Below are 7,534 nucleotides of genomic sequence, written 5' to 3'. Positions count from 1 at the left end.
CAAGCCCCGGAAGACTGCTGATTCTTGATTTGCTGCAACAGAGAGCAGGAGAGGGGCATAGCAATATATTTTCACAGATATATGCATGCCTCGATCCTCGTGCCACCAATCACGCATATCGATGCATGATGGCCGAGGAGTCGATTTGCATTACTCAATATAGAATGAATGCACATGAAAACCCAACTAAAACCTAACTCCATCATGGATAATCTGGAGTGTCGGTGACTGGGAAATTGAGACACGTTCCGTCACTCGGAGTACGAAACGTACCTCGTTTCTCGTGCTCGGGGTAACTCCTATCCCAAGCACGATGCAATATGCATGATATGCATGAAATGCAACTAAGATACAACCTAACATACACAATGCTATGAAATGGCATACACGATGCATGAGATAACATGGCATACACAATGCGCTAACATACAACCTAGCATACGCAATGCTATGAAATAAAATGGCATACACAATGCATAAATGGACTTACACTAACACAAGTGGACCTCAGCCACACTCGCATAAGAGGCCATGAGATGAAAATGAGACACTCGAAATGCGCGCACACATGCACGCAAACCGAGGACCGACCCTAGGGCACAAAATGCCACTCTAACAAGACATGGCAAAGCATAGAATATGGCATGCAAACATGCAAATTTCAGCGCTAAGATATGACATAAAACAGCCCCGAAACATGGCAATATGGCGCCCGATGCACGGAATGAGACCTGAAATGCTGCGCTTCAGAATCAAGAACAAAGATGGATTGTCAAGAACATTGAAAGAACAAAAAGGTATCAGGCCAAGAACAATGGCAAAAATCAACTGGAGTGTGAACAGTGTACATTCAAGAAGATAATTTGGGTAAAAGCAGAATCATGAAACAAACATGTCTAAATATACAATGGAGTAGAATATGCAAGGAGAAATACCAGAAATATGAACAAGATTGCAAAGACAGCAGGAAAAAATAGTGAAATTCAGTAAGGTAACAAGAAATAAGAACCAGGAGCAAACAGTGGCTTACCAGAAAGAAGGAAGCCGGAATGGGATTTGTCGATGGTTGTAGAGGCAGAAGGTCAGTAGAAATCACGCCGGAGGTGGTAAACGAAGCAAGTTGCAGAGCTCAAAAAGCTTGAGTAATGGCGGATCTAAGGAAAAGAGCTAGAGAGAGAAAAAGCTAGAGGATTGAACAACAAAGTGAAACGACGAAGAGAGGGAAAAAAGTTTTTGTTAAAACTTGAAACAGCGGCAGACGGAATTAATGCGCCTAAAACAACGTGAGCGTCAGATGGCGCACGCATGCGCAAGACGATTTAGAAGCGCGTCACAAGCACGATCCAGTAAGGAGAAGGCACGTGGCTAAAACGGTTGAATTGTGATGCATGACAGCTCATACGCGTGAAGAAGCCTTTGGGATTCTTAAATCTTTAAGAAGACATATCGGCCTATGATGATGATCTCGGCTTATGCCGATGTACTGGCAGGAAGTACCGATATAGGTTCCATCACCTCAGAATGCGGAGGTAATAGAACTTGGGTGGCAGTTATGGGGATATATTTTCTGAGTCCCAACACGTGGCCAAGGTGACGCCGACGTGTTGCCACGTGTCCAGGTTATGACGCCGAGGTTATCTCCGAAGATATCGGAATCCAAGATAAGCGGATAGGGGACAAGAATTCTAGAATGATGAAGAACTTTGGCATGGATAAGGATAAAACTCTTAGGGAGTTTAACTTTATCTCTTGAAGAATCCAGGATAAGCACTGAGCAAGAGTCCATTGAAGCTAGGCTTCTAGTGGGACAAGGATTGAGTTAATTATAAAAGAGAGGCACCCCCATGGGTCTAAGGTACGCAATTTATATTCTGAACAATGAGTTTAGCACTATTGATTATCTTTGAGAGATATACTGATTTGATCGTCGGAGTGCTCCCGGGTGGATGAACCACCGCCGAAATCTTCTCTTTCTGTTGCAGGTCAGCTAGGTGTCATCTAGTCTACCAGTACTCTCCAGCTGATTACTGAGTTGGGCAATGTGATCGGAAAATCACTCACACAAGAAGTAATTTTTTAATAATTTTTTGACTTTTTAATTACAATATGAGGTGAAAAAATTAATTAAAACTTTAGCAATTAATTATTTTAAATTTATCATTTTAATTAATTAATTATAATTATCTCATAATTAATTAATTAAAACTTTTAAAATTTAAACTATATTGAATTGAAATATGTACAACACTACTATATTAAATAGGATAGGAGTATAAGATTCACTTTATATGAATAAAATAACTCATTTTTTTTCTTCTTATTTTGCCAATGTGGGATTATTTTAAAATTATCATTTAATTAATTAATTATAATAATTATAATTAATTAATTAAAACTTTTAAAATTTAAACTATATTGGATTAAAACATGCACAACATTACAATATTAAAAATAGGATGAGAGTATAAGATTCACTTTATATAAGTAAAACAATTCATTTTTTTTCTTATTTTCCCAATGTGGGATTATCAAATAAAAACATGTCAATGGGGATTTTCTTAATTGTTTAAAATCCAGAAAACAAAAAAATTAATATGAGATATTGAAACTTTTACAAGGCACCTCACTAAATAGGATGAGACTATAAGATTTATTTTATATGAGTAAAACAACTCATTTTTTTCCCGATGTGAAATTATCAAATAAAAGTGTAAAATCACCGAAAATCAAGAAAATTAATATGAGATATTGAAACTCTCACAAGGCTACTCACTAAATGGAATGGGTGTATAAGATTTACTTTATATGAGTAAAACAACTCATTGTTTTCTTTTTTTTCCCGATATGAGATTATCAAATAAAAGTTAGCTAATGAAAATTTTCTTAATTGTTTAAAATTAAGAAAATCAAGAAAATTAGAATGAAGATTTGAAACTCCTAGAAGGCTTCTCACTAAAAAGTTTATTTTCCTTAGATAATCTATATATTATATAAGAAAAATGAGATTTCTAACCCACAAATCTTGTAAGAATTCTAATATCCCAATCTTAATTTTTTAATTTTTTTATTAAAAAAAAAATCAGCATTTATTGACTTTTTTCAATCCACAAGCCTTTTTGACTTCTCTCATAGTTACTGCAACACCCTTTTCAACTTTTCCTATACACTATGGTTACTGATGGGATTGTTAAATTATTTTTATAAAAAATGTAAAAAAATAGTAATTAATCCATTTAAAAGGAAAGTTAATTAATCTATTTAAATATGTAAATAGCTTTTATGTCTTGATTTACATATTTGAAAAGGAAAGTTAATTAATTCATTTAAAAATTTAAATTTAAAAGGAAAGTTAATTAATCTATTTAAAATTTTAAATAGCTTATATCCCTTGATTTACACATTTTAAAAGGAAAATTAATTAATTCATTTACAAATTTAAATTTAAAAAAAAAGTTAGTTAATCTATTTAAAATTTTAAATAACTTTTATCCCATGATTACACATTTCAAAAAGAAAGTTAATTAATTTATTTAAAATTTTAAATTGAGAAAATGAGAAGGAAAGTTAACTCAAATATAAATTTGAATTTGAATTTTTATACTACTAAAATATAGGAATTAATCTACATCTTTCATAGATTTTTTTTCCTTAACGTTTAATAATTTTATATTCATCGATATTCCAATCTATATATCTATATTATAGCAAACAAACATTCCATTAAAAAAAAAAAAACATTAAACCTCCAAAGATTGGTGATGTAGATAGAATCAAACAAAATGTGTAGGTCTTAGAGTTTTAAAGTAAAAAAAATATGTTAGAATTTGTTTAAATGTAATTCTTTTAATATTTATAAATATTTTTTATTGATTGACAAAAAGTAGCATAAACATTAAGATTATTTTTTTATTTTTTATTTTTTATTATTATATTGAGTTATTAAAATAAGATATATTATAGGCTTAAACCAAGAATTGTTGGGAAAAAAAAATCGGCTCAAACTAAATTTTCTAGACTCATTTTTAAGATTTAATATAATATTGGAACCCTCAAACTAACTTATATTGGTTACAAACCGATAAAGACAATTTTAAACAATCAAGACAGTTTTTAATGTCTAGGTGAATGTCACATTGACATAAATATTCAGTCAACTAGCTTTGTCACTTCTAATATTTAGTTCAACACCACAAGTCAATTTTAATCCATTTTCACATAAGAGTTATAACAACAATTTTAAATAAACAAATTTTTAAGTTTTACAAAATAAGAAAAAATTAGTATATTAAAAAATATAATTTATTACTAAAATTAAAATTACGAAACTTATAAAATGAAATGTATTTATATTTTATTGTAAATAATTTTTTTGTAATTTATTATTTAAATTTTACCAATTAAATTATGACATGTAGATTTTTATGAAGAACTTAGGAAATACAATTAATGACATTAGAATAAAAATCTTCTCTTAGTGTAACTCTAATAAAAATTAATAAAATTTAATTGATTATATATCACTTTTACAACATATTTCTTATTATTTAAATTTAAAAATTAATTTTTAATTATTTATTTATACTTGTGCATAGAACGAGTAATTTGCTAGTATATAGATAAGCAAATACATTGTGAAGTCTTTATGGATTAAAACCTCAATCAATTTTTTTCAAATTTCTAAATTTTTATAATGTAAAAATATATGTGTCATCACATTATTGATTCTCATCAATTTTCTTCTGTAAATTTTAGTTTTAATGATCAATATGGAAATACCTTTCAAATTTTGTCAATTTAATTGGAGAATCTTTGAAATTTTCACTAATATGGAAACTTTCTATTTCTTAAATTGATGATGAAAATCTCAATATATTTTTTCTCAAATTTTTAAATTTTTACCATTCATTTGTTAATTACTTTTTTTATTACAAGATAAAAAATATATATCTAAAAAAATTGTCAAAAAATAAAACCTGAATCAAATTTATTGTTGTTGTAATCCACGTTACACCAATTTTAAATGTCCACCACATTTTTTTTGATGATTTTTTTGACTACTTTTTTGAGGTCCCTAATTTTTTTTTTCAATTTTCTTATTAACCACTTTTGATATTTGTTATTCAAAACTTATATATTAATTTTCTAAAAATGCCATTTAAAAAATATATCTAAATTTCTGTCGGAAAATAAAATATGTGGACTAGCTGCATTGAGTGTGACCATACATCACACAAATTTTAAATACACTACATACACTTTATTTTTGGATAATTTTTCTAATTACACTTTAAGATCCTTAATTTTTTTTAATACTTATTATATCACATGAATATTGTTTATAAAACACATATCTATCACACATTCCAAAAATGTTTACAAAAATGAAATTGAAATATGAAAAAACATAAAATACTATATGCTCAGTTAAATTAAATATATATATATATATATAATTAAAATATTGTGAAAGAAACTATTTTTTATTTCGATTGGATTAAGAATATGTAAAAAATGAATTAAATAATTGTAAAAAAAGTTCATTTTTGTTTAATTAATTTTATTTTGTTTTCCCATAATCATTATCCAAAAGTAGCATAAATATTATTTAAAAAAGTTTAATGTCAAGTTTCTTATGCAATTATCTTAAATATATGTAAATAAAATATATAACTTAAAATAGCTATTTCTTTCAATTGTCTTTCAAATAAATTTTTTATTTATGCACAATTGATTGAAAATACAAAAAAATTAAATTTTTAAGTAGATTACTAAATTACCATTTAGGTAAATTATAAATACACGTAGTTTTTTTAATGCAAACCGTAAACTGAATGGTTCAATCGGTCTAAGATGGGTCTAAGCAGTTCAATTAAAAAATATTAAGGTCAAATTAGAATTTTTATCTATTTATATTCATGGGATAGTCATTGATTAACAAAAAGATTTATGTTAAAAATATTTATCTACGTGTTTAGATAATATTTATATATTTATATTTTTAGTTATGTATAAATTGATTTCTCTCTCTCTCTTTTTTTGTTTTTAATTATAGTTAGAATATTTAAATTAATTAATTTTCAAACTAAAAGTAAAATGTTGGTCTATAGTGATGGATTGGACAAAGAAAATAGCATTAGATGGTATTGGGTAAGACAGGTTGGCACAAATGTTGTTCTATTCTGTTTGTGACCACCTAAAGTTACGTCCGATCTTAAATTTATATTTTAAGAAAATTTTGTATTAGTTGGGCAAACTAAAAAATTTTGCTATATACATTAGAATCGCTTTGGATGCAAGTCTAACACACACACATATAAAAAAAAAAAACTTGAATCAAATACAAAAAATCACTTGCACCAATATAAGACAAACTTTCACCTCATAAAAAGATTTTCGATAACGGTTTTCTAATTGATTTGAGATTTTTCTTCGTATTTTAATAGTTGATCTAATTTTAACCTTGCACTACATGTTAAACCATTCTATACTTTGTAAATTACACATATCTCCTTTCAAGACAAACCATTCAGTGATATTATTCACAAGAGGTTAGCTTAGTTAATGAGGATATAGATCATAGAATATGATTAGTATAGATTCTAACAAAATTTAGTTAGATATTGATTGTAGGGTTGAAAATTGCAAGAGTAATTTGGGAATGAGCAATAAAAACTGTGGCTGGAGAAGGAAATTAGAAATGAGAGTTGAAAGTGATTAATAAGAGTGAAATGATTTATAATGAACTTTATTATGTAATTGTAAATTTTATATTTTAATTTTAATGAGTAATGCCAGAGACTTACACTTTTAGACTCACAAATTCACTCACAATGATGTGTTAAAAGAGTGGAGCATTATATCATTAGATTAGACGTGTAACAAATCAGAAGTTCATATATATGATGTGACATCATTGTGGGAGTGTTTTGTGGATCTTAAACATTTTTTAATTTTTATTATGTAATTAACAAATTTTAAAGGAATTTTATTATGTAATTATAAATTATAAATTATAACTTATAATTTTTATGTCCTTTGAGAAAATCTAATGTAAAAGTATATGTGTGGGTGATTTTCCGACCACACTGCCTGCTTAGTAACCAGCTGGAGAGCACTGGCAGAATAGATGGCACCTGACGGACCTGCAACAGAAATATAAGAATCCCGCGGTGGTTTCGACCACCCGGGGGCACTCCGACGATCAAGTCAGTATATCTCTTAAAGATAAATCAAGTACTAAACTCACAAGCTTGAGTATCAAAAGCATACCTTAGACCCATGGGGGTGCCTCTCTTTTATAGCCAATCCAATCCTAGTCCCAATAGGAGCCTGGCCCTAATGGACTTAGGATTACTGCTAATCTGGAACTCCCAGTGGATTTAGGATAAACTCTCTAAGAGTCTTATCTTTACCCAAACTGAAGTCTTCTCCCAATCTAGGGCTCTTGTCTTTATCCAAGTTGAGTTCCCTCTTCATTCTAGGATTCTTGTCCCTTGTCCGATTATCTCGGATTCCGATATCTTCGGAGGCAACG

The sequence above is a fragment of the Camellia sinensis genome, chromosome 12 (genome assembly GCF_055761805.1).
Source record: "Camellia sinensis isolate YWXY chromosome 12, ASM5576180v1, whole genome shotgun sequence".
Classification (NCBI taxonomy): Eukaryota; Viridiplantae; Streptophyta; class Magnoliopsida; order Ericales; family Theaceae; genus Camellia; species Camellia sinensis.
This window is presented reverse-complemented; position numbering follows the sequence as displayed.